The 20,778-nt window shown below is 39.6% G+C and overlaps 1 protein-coding gene and 1 long non-coding RNA gene across 3 annotated transcripts in view; one reads left to right on the forward strand and one right to left on the reverse strand.

The window, feature by feature from the left end:
- Positions 1-20,778, reverse strand: part of CELF2 (CUGBP Elav-like family member 2) — a 547,972-nt gene that overhangs the window by 345,565 nt on the left and 181,629 nt on the right. The gene's annotated exons all lie outside the window — the stretch shown is intronic.
- LOC122448439 lies at positions 347-9,205 on the forward strand. The gene is made up of 3 exons (XR_006271612.1): positions 347-477; positions 1,618-1,784; positions 9,083-9,205. It is a non-coding gene; the product is annotated as an uncharacterized LOC122448439 (long non-coding RNA).

The following is a 20,778-nucleotide window of genomic DNA, read 5'->3' on the forward strand; positions in this document are numbered from 1 at the left end:
ACTCAGCATGCACGTGTGGAGGTGTACTGAACATATAATTTTTAATCTTTGTTTTAAAACATGAGCTATTTTTCTCCCATTAGTAGCTCTTTTTTTTTTTTTAAAGCCACTCTGTGGAGGCTATGGGGTCCTAGTTCCTCAACCAGGGATCGAACCCTGGCCCCCGGCATTGAGTGGGCCAAGTCCTAATCAGCGGACCTCCAGGGAATTTCCCAATAATTTTGAGAAAAATGTTTTCCAAGTATTGCATGTTATTTCATTTTACTGCTGTCTCATAATTTAGTTTTGCAAGACTAGATATTAGCAGTGTTTCTACATTTTCACTTTTATACATAACACTGAGATGAAAATTCTGAAACATGAATGTTTGTGGTCTTTTCTGACTTTCTTCTGAGCGATGAGTACTAAGTTAAGATTTAATACAAATCACTAAATTATTTTGCAGAAGATGTGCAACAGTTGATACCTGCCCACAAGGTAAGAAGAGTTCTTGGTTTACCAGTCTCTCCCTGACTTTCAATTTTAAATCTGCAAAAGTGTTGAGTGAAGCAGATTATGTCATGGTTTGATTTGTGTTTCTTTCTAATGAAGATAAATATTTTCCCCAAAGCTTATCGTCCTTTGTCTTCTTTTCTGACAGATCAGTTTCTGTGCCTCAGTCAAAAACTGGTGATTTTTTAGGATAGCTGTAGCACGTCTCTATATATTTCTGTATTTCAATTCTTTTTAAAAAAAGGTTTATAAATATGTCCCAGATTCATCATTTACTTTGCTTTCAATTAAAATAATTGGGGTATTGAATTAAAAATTTTTATATAATTATTTCAATAATTTCCCTTATATTTTTATTTATTACATAAAAGGTCTTCCTTGTTCTGAAAGTAAACTAAACTTTGTTGCCTTTATATCTTGTTGGTTTTAATTTTTACTCTTTTATTCATATAGAATTTTGTTGGAGAGTTAACTCCAACCTGAGTTTCCCCTCTTTTACAAAAAGGCAGCTTTACCTTTATCATTTGTTTCATGATTCATTCTTTTTTCCAGTGGTTTCGGGGGTATGATGCATGTATTGATGTATTAGATTAAGTTCTACTTAATCTCTCATTTATTACATTGATATCTCTTTGTATTAAGTTGGAACACTTGGTAGCTTTATTTTATAACAGCTAGAATGCCCATTACTCTAATTATTACTCTTTTCTTGCAAAGATAAATTCAAGTTAAAGTTTAAAATAATCTTGTTCATGAAAAAACATGTTCTACTGAGACTCTGAATCATATTTGAATTGGACACTTAAATTTCTTTGGGAAAACTTAACATCTATACAGAACTTGCTCCTTTCACTTGGAAACATGGGTAAATTCTAAATTTACTAAAATCTTAATTTCTTGCTCTCTCAGGGAGAACTTAATGTCTTCTTTAAATAGTTTCCACATGTGTTACTACTGATTTGGGTAAAGTTATAGATTTGAAACATTTATTATTACCTTCTCAAACTCAGAGATCTTTAGTTGATGACCTTGTTTTTTCATGATCATAGTCATAGACATGCATGTCACGTGCAAACGACATACTTTTTTATCTTTGTGTTTCTAATTGTCACGTCAATATTTCAGTTCCATGGACTTCCCTGGTAGTCCAGTGGCCAAGACTCCATGTTCCTAATGCAGGGGGCTGAAATTTGGTCCCTGATCAGGGAACTAGATGCCACGTGCCACAGCTAAGAATTCACATGCCGTAACTAAAGATTCTGCATGTCGCAGCAAAGACCCGGTGAAGCCAAGTAAGTAAATAAATATTCAAAAAATATTTCAGTTCCATGTCTTACTGCTATGATCCAAACTTCCAAACCATTATTTAATGAATGTTGATAATCTGCATGCTTGCTCATCTCTCGTTCAAGGACTGGTTTAAGATAGCTGTCTTTTATTAAGTTTTAAAAGTTTCTTTTCATTCCTGGTTTTCTCAGAGTCCCCCCACTCCACCTCCGCCTGAGGAATAAGAGTTTAATTTTACTGACTATCTTTTGAGATCTTTTTTTTTTTTTCTTGCTGACCTACGGAGATGATGTATTATATTAACAGATTTTCCTAAAGCAAAAACATCTTTTTATTCTTGGCATAAAACCATAATTGCCTGTGGAGGATTTTCTTTTTTTCGTGTACTCTCTCTTTGAATCATGTCAAGGGCATAAGTCAAAACACCATCTTAACTAGAAATCCCAAAGAATACGTAATTCTTTTGGATACAATTTTTAAAAGTAAGTGATGTAACTAGATACGTTAAAGTTTAGAAAATACACATCCTCTAGCCCTTTTGTGACATATTTGTTTTCATTTAACATATTTAATTCCACTAAGTAGTATAAGTATGCCTTAGTATAATATTTACAAAAATAGTTTGTTTGGGAAGTTTTCCAATTTTAGGAGAGACTGTTTTGAATTAGTGAGGTTTTAGCACATTACCAGAAATGGAAAAAAATCTCTCTGAAGATCGGTTAGTTTTTCACTACTGAATGACCAGACATTTTAAAGTTAACAGCCATTTTGCAGCCTGCTTTTTGCAATCAAGTGTCATTATGGTCTTGCCAATCTTAATTTCTTTCATTAATACCTTGAAACATGTTTCAAATAGCAGAATCAGATTGAGGTGGCGGGATTTGAAAATTAAAGATCACTACTGCCAAGAAGGCTGTCCATGGGTGACCTTCAGAAAATCTCTTCCTGACTTTTAGCTTCTTCCCATAAAGTAAACAATTTATACACTTCTACAGCATTCTCCTAACATTTTCACCAATTACCCTCTGGGTTTGTGCTGTGTGGAAACCACAGGGCAGGGGGTCTTATCTGAACGCAGGGTTCTCTCTTCCACACGCTCATGCTTGGCCTGCCTGCTAAGTGCTCCAGGTGTGTCTGGTTTTTTGCGACCCTATGGACTGTAGCTCCTCTGTTCGTTGCATTCTACAGGCAAGAATTCTGGAGTGGGTTGTCATGCCCTCCTTCAGGGGATCTTCCCGACCCAGGGATCGAACCCATGTCTCTCATGTCTCCTGCATTGGCAGGCAGATTCTTTAACATAATGCCACCTGGGAAGCCCTCAATACACTCATATAGACCCATTATATTTAGCAGTAGGAGAGCATGGCCATTATGACTCTGATGCTAACACTTCCCACATATCCTCCTAGCGAGGCTGGCCACGTGGCAGAGAGGTTGGCGTTATATTACCCACAACAGGTGTGCATGGTCACTTCCGGTGTGGTTGGAACTCCTCGAATTCATTAATTTTAAAACATCATTGAGTATCAGGGCTTCTCTGGTGGCTCAGTAGTAAAGAATCCCCCTGTGAATGCAGGTGACATGGGTTCAAACCCTGATCTGGGAAGATCCCACATGCCATGGAGCAAATAAGCCCGTGTGCCCCAACCACTGAGTCTGTGATCTAGAGCCCCAAAGCTGCAACTACCGAAGCCCTCGTGCCCGAGAGACTGAGCTCCCCAACAAGGGAAGCCACCACGAAGAGAAGCCCGAGCACCGCAACCAGAGAGTAGTGCCCACTTGCCACCACTAGAGAAAGCCCTCCTGAAGCAATAAAGACCAGAAACAAACACATAAATAAAATTTAAAAAAAAATCACTGAGTACCTGTAGTGTGCATGGAACTATTCTACAGTATAAGGGTACTCAGTCTGATTATATGAGACTCTTTTCTCCTTCCTAGTTATATAAAATTTTTAATTTCTACCATCTGAGTACCAACATATAACTAGTTTCAATCATTTGAAAATTACTTAGACATCATCCATCATCCCCATTCACTTCTAATGTGATGCATTTACCTCCTCAAACTGAAATCCTATAAAATCTATGAATTAAATAATACTGCAAAGCAGATGGGGTTTCCCCTGTGGCTCAGTGGTAAAGAATCTGCTTGCCAACGCAGGAGACACAGGAGATGCAGGTTCCATCCCTCAGTCGGGAAGATCTCCTGCAGGAGGGCATGGCAACCTATGCCAGGATTCTTGCCTGGAGAATCCATGGACAGAGGAGCCTGGTGGGCTAGTTAGAGTTAGACATGACTGAAATGACTGAGCACACACGCAGGAGGCAGATAAATCTTTATGAGATTAGTGGGACTCACAAAGAACTTGACTATGTCCATATTATAAAATACCTTTCTTAGATATTACAGGGGAAAAAAACTGTATTGGTATTTGACCTATTTCAGAGTCTAGCAAATTATATATATAGAGAGCCTTTGATTTTTTTGACTTTTTCATCATTTAAAATACAGAGAACACATTTTGCTTTTTAAAGGTTTACACTAAATGGATAAACTTCATTGTTACTATATGTTGTAAAGAGATGAAGAAAAGTATGAATTAATCAATTATCTATGAAATTTTTACATGTTCCATCTGAGAAAAACTATATCAGTGATTAGAATTCCCTCTCAAATGGAGTTTATGTTTTTGCATTTTAACCTAAACATAGAAATTCTTTTAACCAAAATTTCTGGATGCCCCACAAATTTCCTAGGAATAAGTCCACAAATTTCCTGGGGTGGGGTAGTACAAATTTTACACAAACATAGCCTACATGCTTCTTCTATGGTTTGAAAGGGTAAGGTCAATGCCCGTCCCCCACCCCACCCCGCATCTGTGTGGCTATCATCATGGCAACATGAAGACCCAGACTTGTGACCACACATTCATCATTCTTTAGAGAAATGAAGGAAGAGGAGAAGGAAACAGAAAGTGAGGAATCTGGACTCTCAAAGTGGAATGCTTCTAACTCTTTATCTTACTTATTATGAAGGTTTAAAGGTCGCTGTGAATTCTAAATCTCACCAAGGACACTGCTTCTCCCATGAACCACACTCCCACACACAGCCTAGAAATCCTCACAAAAGGAAACTTGTAAAAGATGATTACCAAGCACATATATGGAGACAATGTGTTCTTTGTGATCAATTAAAATGCAAGAATAGTCTGTAGTAGGATGTCTTACAAAGGAGCCCTTTCTTCTTAGTTCTTTAAAACAGGCAGATCTATCAAACTTATGATAATGCCTTGCCATGCTGATTTAATTGTCAATTACAAATTACTTAAGTGTACTTTAATGATCTATATAAAGCCTTATTTTTTTCTTAACCTCTAATAGCTATTAATGGTTGTTAAAGAAAATGAAACCACTTTACTGAAATGTAATGTGAGCATCTATTAAGAATAAGTTTTCAAAATGATAAAATATTATCACAAAAGTGTGAACCTCAGTACATTTTAATATTCCTGAGCAGGTCGATTTTCACTCCACTGAAAGAATATTTCCTTCAAATTGCACACAATTACAGTTTAAACATCTTCACTTATATGTAGAATAAATTCCACCTAATTCCCAGTCAAAATGCTTCTTTGGAAGTTGGGAAAGGAGTTGGGGGAGCATATTATCATATTTCCTCCCAAAGTGGTAGAAGATTTGAAATACTGGCCTTTGGATAAACCTCAGTGAACTCATTCAAACCCATGTCTCTCTTCATCTCTGTACTGGTCCCTATTTGCTTTTAAAATTATTAAAAGAATGCTTGAGATCACATAAGAGAAGTGTTTTGTGCTTTAATAAGGACAAATATTTGATCAATTCAAGACACAAATGTGCCTCACTTAGCATAAAAGATACATTTCTAAAAAGAAGTGCAATTCAAATTCCTATATTAAAATCTAAAAATTTTTTAGATTTTTAAAAATTGAAGTACAGTTGATTTACAGTGTTCTGTTTCTGCTGTACAGAAAAGTGAGTCACTTAAAAATATATATATATACACACATATACACATTCTTGTTTGTGTTCTTTTCTATTATGGTTTATTGCAGGATATTGAATATAGGTCCCTTTGCTATACAGTAGGACCTTGTTTTTTATAAAATAATATTTTAAATATACCTACTAATTAAATTAAATTAAATTTGTGGTGAATTCCTTTAAGAGAGAAGACTTGTTTTGTATCTGTAAGCCTGACTTTTCTGTAAGGAATTTCTTTAAAGGGGGTCATACCTGTCTTGCTCTAAGGACTACCAAACATCACAATGGAAGACATCCTCAAAATGTACCTTTCCCTCTCCTCCAGGATAGCCACAGACAAAGAGCTATTAGGGATATGAAATTAAATATAATTAGAGTCAGAATAAGACCGTGTCAGGCTTATGTCCACATAACCTAAAGTAATTTAGAGACTTAACAATTATCCATTTAACTCGTAACTGTAGACAGTTAAATAAGCCAAATAGTCAAAGCAAAATAGCTATTTTAGACTCTGAATTATTCTATTTGGCCTCCTGCATTGAGCATATTAAAAAGCTATCAAAACTTTATTTAATTTTATATTTTATGATTGGATATGAAAAGTACCAGTAAGAAGACAGGTGTTAGAGTAAGACAAAGCTTGAATCAAACTCAGACTCAGTGACCATCTTTCTGTTTCCTTGAGCAAGTTTCTTATCTGGAGCTATTTCCTCATCTGTAAATTGGGGATAATGAATGCTGCAAAGATAAAATGATTGAACAAATGTTAAGAACCTATCACATAATATACTCTATATAAGTGTTACTGTTTCTTACCATGATTTCTTCTACCCTGAGTTCTTAAAAAGAATCAAACTCCCATGAGCGAGTCTTCCATTCTCCACTTGAGTTCAGTAATTGAGCCCAGAGCTTGTATGCAAACTGAAATGATGGTTTTTAAAGCATAAAGGGCAAGATTCAAAGGTTACATTAAAACATATTTGTCCTCACAGCTTCCCTGGTGGTCCAGTGGCTAAGACTCCATACTCCTAATGCATGGGCCCTGGGTTCTATAACCGCTTGGGGAATGAGATTCCACATGCCCCAGCTAAGACTTCGCATGCCACAGGGAAGACCTAGCACAGCCAAAATGAATAAACAAATTAAATAACAAAATATTTAAAAACACACATCTTCAATAATACCTACCACAGCACAGGGTTTCTATAGACATTCTGCAAAAATTGTAGATTGAATTAGCAAGTCCAGTAGAAAAACCATGTCTGTTCTTTTGTTCTAAAGGCTAATTTCATTTTTCCTCAGTCCCTAATCCACTCAGCCACATAAACCATTAGGTTAGAGAGGATGTGTCAATTTAGGAACAAGTTACCTACTGAATACCGCCCCCAAACACCCTTTGTTTATTTTACTATGATGTGTGTATATAATGCTGCATGGGACTGAATGATATTTAAGTAAAAAGTACATCAGTCAAATGTATCTCCAATTTTATTTAATGATTTCATTTTGTACAAGTGGTCCATGGGTCTGAATATGCCTCCTGAAAAAACTGGAAGAAAAATAATTTAAAAGAGGTTTAAATCACTGAAAAAATTAATCCCTGAGCTAAAGTGAAAAGTGAAAGTGCTCAGTTATATCTGACTCTTTGTGACCCCCGTGGACTGTACAGTCCATGGAATTCTCTAGGTCAGAATACTGGAGTGGGTAGCCTTTCCCTTCTCCGGGGATCTTCCCAACCCAGGGATCCAACTCAGGTCACCCTCATTGCGGGTGGATTCTTTACCAGCTGAGTCACAAGGGAAGCCTAAGAATACTGGAGTGGGTAGCCTATCCCTTCTCCAGGGGATCTTCCTGACCCAGGAACCGAACCGGGGTCTCCTGCACTGCAGGCAGATTCTTTACCTACTGAGCTCTCAGGGAAGCCCTGAGCTAAACTGCTGGATTAAGATGCAGTCCTCAAGCCAGTTAAGGGTTAATAACCCCATCAATACAGCAAAACTGGAAGGGACTTCTTCAGCATATGACAACATGCCTTCTGACAATTTAAATGAATAAATCCAGAAGCACAGTATTCCCATAAAATTTCAAACATGAAAATAAGTGAGGAAAGCTCTAGTGGACCAAGAGAAATGAAAGTCACTTCAAAACCAAAAGCATCTTAGAAATTAAAGATTACGGGTAGTTCTGAACAAGAATTTGAAAAGTGGCAAGTGCTTGATAAATTAATTAGCTTTCAAGTAGTGGTCGGAAAATGTAATCCTTGAGTTGCCTGGATGAATATGCCTCAGGTCATAAAATGAATCTGGTCTGGACACAGAACCGACTTTTTCCCTTCAGATCAAAGCTGAAAGCATGGGGCAGTAAGAAGGTGTTAGATAAGTTTTCTTATCCTCCGAGCTGAAGAGAAGCTCTTGCTTGGCCCTCATTCCTTCTTGCTCTGGCCTCACCCCCCTTCCTCCTGGACCTCTAGCCTGGCAGGGCTGGGTTCTGTCCTCCCATCTCTTCTCCAAAGGACCCACAAGCTGATTAACCTCAGCTATGCTCCCAGGATGGCTAGGTTCATACATTTCTGTAGCAGCTAATGACTCATTTCCCAAGTGAGTTTGACGGCTAGTTTTCTTTTGTCGGTTTAGAAATATAACGTCAGGCACATGCATGAGAAATGGGGGTTCTGGGTCACTGTAAGACCTCCCACACCTCCACCTATGACTTCTGTGTGATCCCAGGTGCCAGAGAATCCTGTTGGTCTAAATGCCAGGAAGTGGAGGAGGTCACCTACCAAGCAGTTAGGAGCAGAGGCTTAGAGATGTGACAGATCACAGTGTAAATCCTGAGTGGTCCCTCTAAATCTAAATTTTCTCAATTCTCAGCTGAGAAGAGTACAATTTTACCTGCCTAATAGAATTAAATGAGGAAATTCCTGAAAAAGACCTTGGCACAATGGCTGGCACATAGAATGTGCACAAAAATGTTAGCTATTCTTGTCATTTCTATAATCTCTCAGTGGGAAAGGGTTAGTGTAAAATATAATAAAATCATTGATGTCTTAGAAAGGGGAGTAGCTCTGGCCACCACTGTTCAAAATACCTGCTTTTCAGTGAAAATAACGCATGCATGAACAACAGACAACTTTGCACGTATCTTTGCTATTTGTAAAACAGGTAGAGAAACCTGGGATTTAAAAAAGGCAGATGGTAACCTCTGAGGCATTCATGAACTTGTGAAAATTATTGTAGGTGTTGATTCTCCAATCTTGACTACATGCATCCTATTTTTTCCAGCTATTGCTTTTCAGTGCTCTCAAAATGCAGCATCAATAGAGGATTGCTAAGTGCAAGGTACAAGCCAATAAATGTTTTGACAGGTGGGTGAAGTTTAGGAAGTTTATTCCCCACTCAGCCTTCAAACAGATCCCATCTCTCCAACAGCCACAAAGACTACAGAGAAAAAAGACCTCTGATGAGAGGCATTTTATAGAAGTCTTTATCATAAAGTGGAATCCCAGACGAGAAGAAGGGAATAAAACATGTGCAAAGCATTCATTCATTCATTCAACAATACTTACTGGACATCTGATCTATATCAGCTCTGAGAATTTGGCTGATGTATTATGAGGGCCCTGGTGTTCCACTAACCCACAGTCCTTGTGCACTAGTAGTTCAGGGTTTTTGTGACCATCTTTGTTGGAAAAGATGAACGACAGAGAGAGAGAAAGAGGCATATGAGAGAGAGAACATGAGCCCTGAGAAGAGCAAGTGCAGATTTCTGAGTCTATTGGCAGTTTTTAAGAACCATCCAGGTGGCCAGCACAGCTGAGCAGAGGAAGTTAAGTGATAAGTACGAGAACAAGGCCACAAAGAATGTGGACTTTGCAGGAAAGTCCAAACAGAGACACACCAGAGTGAAGGTTCAAGAAGGCCTTTGAAGATAACATTCCTTGTAAAACAAGATGGATACTGTCTTGGGAGCAAAGGAAAAAAAAGACACAGCTTCTTTTAAATGAACAGGCACATCTGTAAAGAAAAAAACTCAATAATTGGGACTAGAAGCTCAAAAGTGCAACAAAGCAGAGTCACCAGCAGAGACACTGGAAAAATAGAAAATAAAATGGAAACCAGGCTCAATGTGGTCCCGTGTGTTGATTTTTGCTTTTGTTGCCTGTGCTTTTGGTGTCATTTCTGTGAAATCATTGCAAAGACCGATATCATGAAGTTTTTCTCCTATGTTTTCTTCCAGGAGTCTTTCCATTTCAGGTCTCATGTTTAAGTCTATAATCCATTTTGAGCTGGCTTTTGTGTGTGTAAGATAAAAGCCCCCAAACTTCTGCACAGCTAAGGACACAATCAACAGAGTGAAAAAGCAACCTACACAACAGGAGAAAATATTTGCAGACCCTGTATCTGATAAGGAGTTAGTTTCCAAAATTTAGAAGGAATGCCTATAATTCAGTAGCAAAACAAAAACTAATAATTGGATTAAAACATGGGCTAAGGAGTTGAATAGACATTTTTCCAAAGAAGACATAGAACAAATGGTCAACAGGTACATGAAAAGATGCTCACCAGCACTAAACATCAGAGAAATGCAAATCAGAAACTGAGATATCACCTAACCCTTCTAAGGAGGCTATTATAAAAAAAAAAGATAACAAATAATGGTAAGGATGTGGAGAAACTGGAATCCTGTACAAGATAGCTGGGAATGGAAAAAGGCACAGTGTCTATTAAAAATAGGGGTTCCCAAAGAAATTAAAAATAGAACCACCATGTGATCCAACAAGGGCTTCCCTGGTGGCTCAGTGGTAAACAATCTGCCTGCCAATGCAGGAGACATGGGTTCGATCACTGTTTAGGGAAGATCCTCTGGAGAAGGAAATGGCAACCCACTCCAATATTCTTGCCTGGGAAATCCCATGAACAGACAGATGAGCCAGGCAGGCTACAGTTTACAGAGTCACAAAGAGTCGGACATGACTTAACAACAAAACAACAGCAACAGTGATCCAACAAGCCCACTTCTGGGTAGCCAAAAGAAAACTGAAACCAGAACTTCAATGAAATATCCATACTCTTACATTTATGCATGCATGAGTGTAAATTGCTTCAGTCATGTCCAACTCTTTGCAGCCCTAGGGGCTGTAGCCTGACAGGCTCCTCTGTCCATGGGATTCTCCAGGCTAGAATACTGGAGTGGGTTGCCATGCCCTTTTCCAGGGGATCTTCCGACCCAGGGATTGAATCTGTGTCTCTTACATCTCCTACACTGGTAGGTACGTTCTTTACCACTAGGGTCATGTTCATTGCAGCATTATTCACAGTAGCCAAGATGTGGAAACAACCTAAATGTCCATTAATGGATGAATGGGGAAAGAAAATGTGTACACACACACACACACACACACACACCCCTACACAATGGAATATTACTCAGCCTAAAAAGAATCCTGCAATACGTGACAACAAGGATGAATCTTGAGGATGTTATGGAGTGAAATAAGCCAGTCACAGAAGGACAAGTTCTGTGTGATTGCACTTATAGATAGAAATGTCTAAAACAGTCAGACTCATGGAAGGAGAGAGGAGAATGGTGGTTGTCAGGGACTCAGGAGGACGAAATGGCGAGTTGCTCATGGAAGAGTAGAGTTTCAGTCATGCAAGATGAATACCTGGAATTCTAAAGATCTGCTGTGCAATGCAGTGCCTACAGTTATCAATACTGCACATACACGTAACAATCTGTCACGTGTAACCTGGACGGCTCCATTGCTTTACTGTTCTTTGACACTTAAAGCTATTACAACTTTTCTCTCTCTTTCCTTGTATTCTTCTCCCTTTCCTCTGTTTTCAGCAACTTATCAGGAAAAAAGTCAGATGTCTCTTTGTTGAATTATGAACCCAGGGTCCTGGTTTCCTGAGTGCCTTCTTATTTATCACCTTTAGCTTTGCCTCTACCAGTGCTTTCCATGTTCTCCCTAAAAATACTGCCCTTCCACTTTCTCAAAACAACCATGCCATTGAAAAATAATCTCTTTTGATCAAAAAGGGGCCAAAACATTGTTACTAAAATCTTTGCCATTATAGAATTTTTTTCTTTCTATTATTATTAATCCTCCACCCTCTCTCCCCCTACCCCCGACCCCCACCATTTCAGTAGTTTTACCAAATATGTTCTGATGTAGCTGTGCTTCTCCAGGAATCACAAAGTCTGATTTGCTCTTTAGCTGAGAACTTGGCAAATTGTATAGCTACAATCCCACCTGATTTCTATGATAATTGTTATTTACTATCATCGAAGATTATTTAAGCAATTCCCGTGACTCTCCCCTAAAACGCTTTCTTGGATTTACAATTTGCAGTTTGCTGATCAGTGACTCTCTGGGCCTCATCTTATCTGGACAGTTGGAAGACGCCTGCCCGGAGCCAAGAGAAGAGAATCACTGCAGCAAAACACGGGTGTGGAGGCGGGACCCCAAGTACATGCTCTGTCTCGGTCTTTCCTTGCTCAGAGGCAGCTGTGTTTCAGCCATTTTTTTTTTTCTCCTGGAAAATGGTGGCCAAACCTCAGGCCAGAAAGTGGACGGGAAAATTTCTAAGGCAGAGAACTGGCTAGAACATGGAAGTTGAAGGACAGTTTCTAGATTTGGAAAACAAGAAGCTTGGACTCCTGGATACAGGCTGCTCGGTAATCAGGAGCTGTGTCCTGCCAAGGAGCCAAAATTGTTTTGTTCCTGACTTCTCAAAAGGCATGAAATATGCTTACATAAGGCTCTCTTTGTGCATGAATATTTCTGTTAATTTTCCTCATATGCATCAGCAATACTGACATTGTTTGGATACAGGGTTTTTAATACTGCCCCTTTCTCTTTTCATAAGTTTTTTTCTCCTCCTTTCATATTCAGTGTCCAGGCTTAGGGCAACAGCTTCCAGCTTCAGTTCAGTTCAGTTCAGTTGCTCAGTGGTGTCCGACTCTTTGTGACCCCATGGCCTGCAGCACGCCAGGCTTCCCTGTCCATCAGCAACTCCCTGAGTGTACCCAAAGTCATATCCATTGAGTCGGTGATGCCATCCAACCATCTCATCCTCTGTCGTCCCCCTCTCCTCCCACCTTCAATCTTTCCCAGCATAAGGCTCTTTTCCAATGAGTTAGCTCTTCGCATCAGGTGGCCAAAGGATTGGAGTTTCAGCTTTAACATCAATCCTTCCAATGAACACTCAGGACTGATCTCCTTTAGCCTGGACTGGTTGGATCTCCTTGCAGTCCAAGGGACTCTCAAGAGTCTTCTCCAACACCGCAGTTCAAAAGCATCAATTCTTCGGTGCTCAGCTTTCTTTACAGTCCACCTCTCACATCCATACATGACTATTGGAAAAACCATAGCTTTAACTAGATGGACCTTTGTTGGGAAAGTGATGTCTCTGCATTTTAATATGCTGTCTAGGTTGGTCATAACTTTTCATATGGTCATAAATTTTCAACCAAGGAGTAACTGTCTTTTAATTTCATGGCTGCAGTTACCATCTGCAGTGATTTTCGAGCCCCCCAAAATAGTCTCTCATTGTTTCCACTGTTTCCCCATCTATTTACCATGAAGTGATAGGACCAGATGCCATGATCTTAGTTTTCTGAATGTTGAGTTTTAAGCCAACTTTTTCACTCTCCTCTTTCACTTTCATTAAGAGGCTCTTTAGTTCTTCTTCGCTTTCTGCCATAAGGGTGGTGTCATCTGCATTTCTGAGGTTATTGATATTTCTCCCAGCAATTTTGACTCCAGCTTGTGTTTCATCCAACCCGGCATTTCTCATGATGTACTCTGCACATAAGTTAAATAAGCAGGGTGACAATATACAACCTTGATGCACTCCTTTCCTGATTTGGAACCAGTCTGTTGTTCCATGTCCAGTTCTAACTGTTGCCTCCTGATCTGCATACAGATTTCTTAAGAGGCAGGTCAGGTGGTCTGGTATTCCCCTCTTTAAGAATTTTGCATAGTTCATTGTGATCTACACAGTCAAAGGCTTTGGCATAGTCAAGAAAGCAGAAATAGATGTTTTTCTGGAACTCTCTTGCTTTTTTGATGATACAGCGGATGTTGGCAATTTGATCTCTGGTTCCTCTGGTTTTTCTAAATCCAGATTGAACATCTGGAAGTTCACGGTTCATGTACTGTTGAAGCCTGGCTTGGAGAATTTTAAGCATTACTTTACTAGTGTGTGAGGTAATTGCAATTGTGTGGTAGTTTGAGCATTCTTTGGCATTGCCTTTCTTTGGGATTGGAATGAAAACTGACCTTTTCCAGTCCTGTGGCCACTGCTGAGTTTTCCAAATTTGCTGGCATAAATCCTCCAGCATCACTGGTGGCTTCTGAACCTTGCCAGTTTCTCCCGGCTCCCTCTTCCTAGGTAATTGCTAGATAAGCCTCTCGTCTTCCCATTCACAAGCTACTATAATATTTGCAGTAGTTTTTATTGCATTCTTGGCATATAGGACACAACTTTTGAGCTCAAATTCAATCATTTTGGATGCTAATTAAACTGTACTGCCAGTCACCCATCACCTTTATGTCTTAAAAACACACAAACCACCTCAGAGATCCAGAAGGAAAATTACCAGGAATGCTTCAGTGCTTGCCTTCCTAATTTGCCACCAATTGAGGTCATTGATAAAAAACATAAATATAAACAAAAAAATCTTGAGCTAGACTACTTTTTTAACACAACTTTCTAAAAAGAAGCCAATTTTGTCTGCTTGTCATTTGATCGATATCCCCACAAGACCTACATTATCAGAACTGCAAGAAGGTGGTAAAATAGTTAAACTATGACAAAGACTGACTTTGCAAAGCATTAGGATCCTATTGGATCTCCATTTTCTGAATAACTCAACAATGGGGTCAAACTGAAAGCCTGGACCTATTTTAAGAACTGTTCTTTTGTTTTGATTTTTGAGTCATATAATTTCAAGAGGAGTCAAGTATGGTGATTTCATAGGAACATTTTCTATAAATCTCTTATCAACCTCAAAAAAGTCTCATTTAATGTTAACCACTTTTCTTTGGGGAAAAAAACCTGGAAGAAAAACTGCTTATACCTTCTTTGGTACATCTACTTCCATGTAACAGCAAAATAGCAGCTGACATTTATTGAGCATTTATTGCACAGGCACTGGGTTTAACTCTTTGTAGGCAAGATATTTATTCCTATGACACTTCCAGGAGATGTGGAGCTACTGATACCTCAGTTTTACAGAGGAAGACTCTGAGCCCTGATGAGTTAGATACAACATTCAAGATCATACAGCTATGAGGCAGTGGGTGCAGTTCAAAGTGAACCCAGCCTAATTCCAGGGCACACAACAGTGAACTGTCAAGTAGGCAACAAGGCACCTGAATAAACTGAACAAATACAGTGTACAAAATTCTTCCATTTCCCTTTTTAAAAACTGCGCAATTCCTCCTCCCTCCGTAATTTCAGAAGAGGATGACATTCAGAATAAGGCTTTCTTTCCATTTTTGGGCTTCAGAGTATCCAAATTGACTCCCTCCTAAATCTTTAAAATTTCTGCATTTCACACCAGGAAAGACAGTCAGAGAAGGGAACGTTTTATTCCCAAGTGACATTCTGGGTTTAAATATCCTTTGCAACAGTTTTGTTTTGAAAGATTTCAGTGGTTACATATGAACCAGCCAGATGTCAATGATGAGTCTACCATGTACAATATTCCCCAGAGACTAAAAATAGTCCTTGCCAATAAAGAGTATTTGGAAATACCACACACGCCATTGGACCTGTCGCATCCCTAAGTGTCCGTGTCAGCGCGTTTGAAACAACAGATGTTCTAGGCTCTCACTGTTCCTTTCGAATAACAAAATGACTCGTGAAGAGCTTCCCCTCACTTTTCCACAGCAGTTTCCAGAAGAATCAGCTCATTTCAACTTCCAAAAGGAGAGCCAGACACTGTGCAGGTTCTGGACTCCACCTGCGGCTCCAGGCAGGTTTCTGCAGGTGTTTGCCCAGGATGCTGTCAAGAGCTGTTCCCAATCAGGGCAGTGCTCCTGACAGAGGGGGATTACCAGGGGGAACCTTCTAGGGGCAGGAATACCTCTCCGAGACACAGACAGGTAGGTGGGATCTGTGCTCAAAAATAACTCAGTGATGGGGACAGCAGAAAACACAATGGCCAAGCAGAGCAGACAGAAGAACATTTTCCTAGAAAATGCACAGCAATTGATAAGAATTGACACGTACATGGTGGGGGTCCAGAGAGAGACCCAGGGTTGCATTTTGAATTCCCTTAAGGGAGGAGAGGGGACATTTCTAGAAGCCAGATCCTATAAGACAAGGGAAGATGACATTCAACATAAATGAATGTGGAACTGTGGTTTGAATTGCAAGGTCAGCCACCATGCTGATGATCACAAATTCCTTGTGTCTACAAGTGCTCTGCAATTTCCAAAGCCTCACAAAGGGCATTGTGTCATGTGACTGATTAGAAACTTGGGACTAGAAAGTAGAATCAGGTCTTGAGCCCTGAAAAGGGAATAGAAGGAAAAGGGAACAAAATGAAAGGCAATTTCAAGTCCTTCTCCCCAAAACTAAAGGCGTGGGAAAGGAAAGGGTAAAACAGCTTAAAGTAAAAAGAATCCCCAAGCCTGACAAGAGACAAGACATCATGAAGATAAACGCAGACACTAGTTACTCTGTCTGCTGCATTGTCTCACAATCCTGAGAAGCATCAGATAGTTCTAATGTTTCTCAGGCAGAAGAACCACATTCTAGACTTGGTTCAATCAGTGAGCAACTGGGAGCCTTTGGACATGTTATTTACCACCAGGAGCCCATGATTCCTTATCTACAAAACAGGAGTATGGGATCTGCTTTCTGCCACATACTCAAATGCATGTATGGTATTGCTTGGCATTTAGGAAGCATGCAAAAATGTTAGCTTAAAATGACATCAGGTTCCTTTCAGGCAATCACCTATGAATGTTTCTCCACACAACAAATTCATGTCCAAGATCTCCATGAGTTAGATGGTGTTCCAACTCTACGGTGAGAAAAAAAAAAATTGAAATTGAAAGCTCAGTTTATGGACCTGTCATTAGAGAACAAGTTTTCAAACTTCTGATCCCTGGATCTTTTCATTGGGGAAAATAAATCCCTTGAACAATGTGTCCCATGTCACACAGTGAGAGAGGAGGTGAGAGACACCATTGAGCTTTATTACCTGTGAAAACGAAAAACTTCTGGCTTTCTTCCACCGTCTATCCACTGTTGATAACAATGACTATTACTCATTTTCAGATGAATATGTAAACAGAGTTCTGCCAATATGGAAAGGTAAATCTTTGAGTCAGAGCACGGGAAAATCACTGCTTTACCTTCATGGTAAAAACAGAAGTTTGACTCTACATAATGATCTGGAAACTAATTTCGGTTTTGGTTTACGAGCACTTGACTAGGCAGGTCACGCTGTTCATTTACACTCAACTTAGTTATCATAGTTGAGAGGTGGGACCAGGGAAAAGAGCAATTCAGCAAGCATTTCTTCTCCTTTCACTGATAGGAAATTGCTATATATAATCACATAGCCAGAGGGCAGAGCTTAGTACACTAAGCTTCCTGTTTGCTTTGCCTAGGCTGCTTTAAGCCTCAAGTTCAAATCCCAGTGGAGACTATATGACTCTTCATCTCCTTGAGTTTGATCAATTACATTTCATAGATTTTTTTATTATGTGAGAGTCTCAAATAAGGCTTAATAACCCAAATCCAGTTTATCTTAGGGAGACTCTAAACATCTTGGACTTTTTATTTATCTAAGTATTGAATTTCAGGCTTACTCTCTCTAACACCTTCCCAGGACTTAGGAAATTATGTGAAAACTTTTAATGAAGATGAGAATATTTTAGTGGAGTCATGAGTTACAATATTTATATAAGTGATCTCCCAGTACTGGTGAAGGAAGGGGTGCAGAAGAAATGCAGTCAGGGAAAATAAAGATGATTTCAACATACGAAGTGAGAGTAACCACCATTAGTAGTATGCTGTCATTTACCACAGTAAACGACTGCTATGTGCGTGACACTTAATATGAATGATCTCATTTAAACCTCATGGCTCCTCTAGAAGGTATCTTTATCCCCAGTTGACAGAGAATTCTCAATGTGCAAAGTCACATGAGCTAAAATAGGAGAGCTGGAATTTAGACACAGGTGTGTCTGATTCCAAGTCTGTGAAGTTCCATTTATCTAGCCTGCCACAGAATCACTGTGTGCCTCATTAGAAAATAAGGATGACATGCATGAAAGGTACCAGAAATGGAGTTGAAAAGTGAAAGCCCAAATCAGGAAGGCAGCCAGATCCAGGAACTCAAGAAGAAAACTTGGGTCAAACTGTCCTCATTTTATATCAAGATTGTCCTTAAAGAGCTGGTGGTGGATCTTCCCACTCATGCCGGGCCTCTTCCACATGGTGAGTAGGCAGGCTCACAGGCACGGTCTCCAGAAGAGCCCAGCGTGGGTGGGTGCCAGGATTTAATACCCTTTCAAAATGTCACAGATAAAGTTCTTCCACCTAGTAGAATGACACACTGCTGCGATGCATGGCCTGGGGGGTTGGGGCCCCAGAAGTCATATTCCCATCTGGGAGGATATTCTGTTGTCTTCTGCTTTGTCCAGCCAACTCCCTAGGTTTCTGTATTCTTTGCTCTTGAAGAAACATTTCATCCTCTGTTTGACATTCTTGTTGGGAGTCTTGTAGTGTAGACTGAGTTGGGAGAAAGTCATGGGCAAGATCAACTCTGGTCCCATGTTTGCCAGCAAAGGGGATCTCTGGGTGCCATTCACTAATACCATTCACTAATAGTCAGGGACAGAAACAGTGCAAAACTGAAGGGTGGAAGTGGAAATAATCGTATCAATTACAGACAAGCTGGGTTTGAATTGCCTGGACAGCATCAAGGTGAAGAAAGTATCTAAAAACATCCAAGTGGAGAAATAGGGTAGAAATTTGGATATGTGGGTCTGAAGCGGATGAGAGGTTCAGAACTGGAGACCTATATTGGGACTCATCAATATCTAGGAGGTACTTAAAACCATAGAGAGGACAAGCTCTCCAAGGAGAGAATATAAGCAAAGAAAAGCAGTTGGTCCAAGCAGAATGCTAGGAAATACCCAAGCGGGGAGGGGAAGAGAGAGAGAATTGAGAGCCTCAGAGGCTCCAGGAACCAAAAGAAAACAGCAATGGTGGGTTCAAGTTTGAGGGGCAGCATTTCCTAAACGGTATTCCTGGTATTTTAATAAGATGAGTTTTACAGATTAACACTGGCTTGCTAATTTGCAGTGCAAGTCCTTAAAGAAGATAATATTATGTAAAGCTTTCTAAAATTATTTGACCACGGATCTCATTTTATATAAAACCTATTCATATTCCCCAAGACTAATGTTTCTCGGAGCATACTTTGAGAAAACCTGGGGTGAGTTTCCCCACACAAGAAATTGCCTGTGATATCAGTACCACAGGGAGATTCAGTGTATGAAAACTCAATAAAGGCTACATTTTGACAAACAGCAAGTCATTGATCACCTTTATCAGAGCAATTTTAGTGGAGCAGTAAGGACGGGACAAGACAGGATTAACTAATAAATAAGATGTGAGGATGTAAAAAACACTACATGTTGATGACTCTTTCAAGAGACTTGGGTTTCAAAGGAAAGACACACAGGCCAGGAACATTTCAGGATGCCAGAGCTTTGTACAAATTTATAGGCTGAAAGCGAAAACCAAAGAGAGAGAAGCCAAAAATACATGGGGGTGTGAGAATGGGGCACAACAGACAAGCCGGAGCAAGGGACTGAAGATCTGGAAAGAAACCAGACTTAAGATAGAATATGGGATAAGGAGTCCATATAAAAGTAACCATCTCAGAGAAGACACAGGAGGAAGAGCTCGGTACTCACTGTGAGGACCAAGCAGGACTCCTTGTAAGAGGTAGCCTTTGATTTGGAAGAGGTAGCTGCTTCTTCGAAGAAGCAGAGAAAAAAAAAGGCATGCAGGAAATGAAAGCCATTACAAAGACCAGAGTCAGAAGGAAAGGTGTGGAGGCACCAACGGGGCAGAGTGAACCCAAGGGAGGACACCTGGGGCTGGAATCCTGACCCTTCATTTTCAGCTAACTCTCTTCTTATTGGATGTCACTGGTTCCACAGAATGGGATGGCTAATGGAATACAGGATCCTAAATGACTACTCTCTCCACCCCTCTGTTCGTCTGTAAGTTGGGGCCCTATATTATTGCTTGATTCCCAAGCTCCAAAGAGACACACCTCAGATTTTCTATGAAAAAGAAAAGGAGAGTGAAGAAACACATAGTTGACTTGGTGAACTGAAGAATATAGGTAGACAAAACCAACTAAAACCTCGGGGGTGAAAAAGCTGCACGTGGTTCACTTTGCTAATGCAGAGCTAGGAGTTGAGTCAAATGTCTGATACAAGAACAGAATCTGGAAAGAGAAGAGTCACAGACCAAACAAGATGACAGCTTCCACCCTGTTGGAATGATATCTTTTTCTAAATGAGAAAGTGGGTGCGTTCTTCATGATCACTGTTTACCACCTAAAAGTATGAAATAATCAGTATTTTGGGTCACAGTTTGAAAAACAATGATTTTAAGAGGATTTCTTGTCTGTGCAGTTTGAACCAAGGACTTGCTAGTTATCTCCTGTTTTTAAAGAAGACATGAATACTGGGGTTTGGATGTATTCAGAAGACATTTCAGCAAAACATTTCTGTTCTAAGCAGATGGCATAAACAGAACCTTCTCAGCTGTTTTCTTCTAAACATTACATTTCAATCCTTTAGCTAAAGCCATATTAAAAATAATAGCAGAAATGGAAATTATTCTGTCCTAAAGATGTTGCTTTAATTAGAAGCCTGCCTCACTGAGTTGCTTGATGAAGTTTCATTGTTAGTCTGTGTTAGCAG

The sequence above is a fragment of the Cervus canadensis genome, chromosome 10 (assembly GCF_019320065.1).
Source record: "Cervus canadensis isolate Bull #8, Minnesota chromosome 10, ASM1932006v1, whole genome shotgun sequence".
NCBI lineage: Eukaryota > Metazoa > Chordata > Mammalia > Artiodactyla > Cervidae > Cervus > Cervus canadensis.